This window comes from Siniperca chuatsi, linkage group LG19 (genome assembly GCF_020085105.1).
Source record: "Siniperca chuatsi isolate FFG_IHB_CAS linkage group LG19, ASM2008510v1, whole genome shotgun sequence".
Lineage (NCBI taxonomy): Eukaryota > Metazoa > Chordata > Actinopteri > Centrarchiformes > Sinipercidae > Siniperca > Siniperca chuatsi.
The window spans coordinates 10,217,642-10,218,692 of NC_058060.1; the positions used below are offsets into that span (position 1 = coordinate 10,217,642).

At 39.3% G+C, this 1,051-nt stretch overlaps 1 non-coding gene across 1 annotated transcript; it reads left to right on the forward strand.

The window, feature by feature from the left end:
* The first annotated feature begins 281 nt into the window (after positions 1-281).
* On the forward strand, positions 282-353 carry trnag-ucc. Its single transcript has one exon. It is a non-coding gene; the product is annotated as a tRNA-Gly (tRNA).
* Positions 354-1,051: the final 698 nt, after the last annotated feature.

A 1,051-nucleotide genomic window follows, 5' to 3' on the forward strand; every position in this document is an offset into this window, starting at 1 on the left:
TATGAGGCCCTGCTTTGAAGCCACAGCATCTCCATCATGTTTTAATGTTGACCATTGCTGTGCAGGACACCAAACTGTAGTGACATGTCACATATAATTAAGCTCCTTCAATCCCCAGCCCTGAGACATACAGCAACATGACAGTCCTTGTCCCTTTATTGACTTATCAAAAAAGATTCAACAGGTGAGACGGTGTAGTCCCTCATTCGTCCAGAATCAGGACGTTTCGGCTCCCATCCGGAAGTCATTCTTCAACAGGTGGATTTTGCTTGAATTTCACAGCAATGGTGGTATAGTGGTGAGCATAGCTGCCTTCCAAGCAGTTGACCCGGGTTCGATTCCCGGCCATTGCAGTTTTTTGCCTTTGAGGTCAATGTTTATCGTATCGTAAGTTACAGTTCCTCTTTCATGTAGAAATAGAGCTTGCCAGGCTGCTACACCTGAGTGTGTACCAAATAAAGAATTGTTTTAAATTTACGTTCTTGCTTGTTGTCTCATATATTATATTATGATTTGGCAAATAATCAGCTAATCGTGTACATGTCCATCATAGACCATGTCTGTTAAGTCAAAAAGTAAATATAAAGAGTATCAATATGTTACAGTGTCCTTAAACTTTGATAATTCCAGTTTAGATGTCCCAGTTCCCATCACAGACAGCCACAGATCAGATATGAACACACCACATCCAGGTCTCTCCAATCACATGAAGACAGTAAGATTAGAGAAGTGGCCAAATCAGTGTCTTATGTTTCTGAAAATGTCTCATATCAGATGACTCATTTAAGCTTTGAGGTTTCATCATTAATTGCATATTAAATACAGGTGTGTTCACTTCTTTACTTTTACCTGAGGAAGACCATCTGTTGTTGAAACATTATATCAGTCATGTCATTTTTTTTGTGTGTGCATAACTTCTCTGTCTCTCTTCATCAGGCTCCACCAATGAGCGTGACTAGTTAAATGCACACCGTTAGCTTTGAATATTTACATTACAGCAGAAAGCAGGAGTAGTAGTAGTTTTGAAGCATGATATACTATGTGTACATAT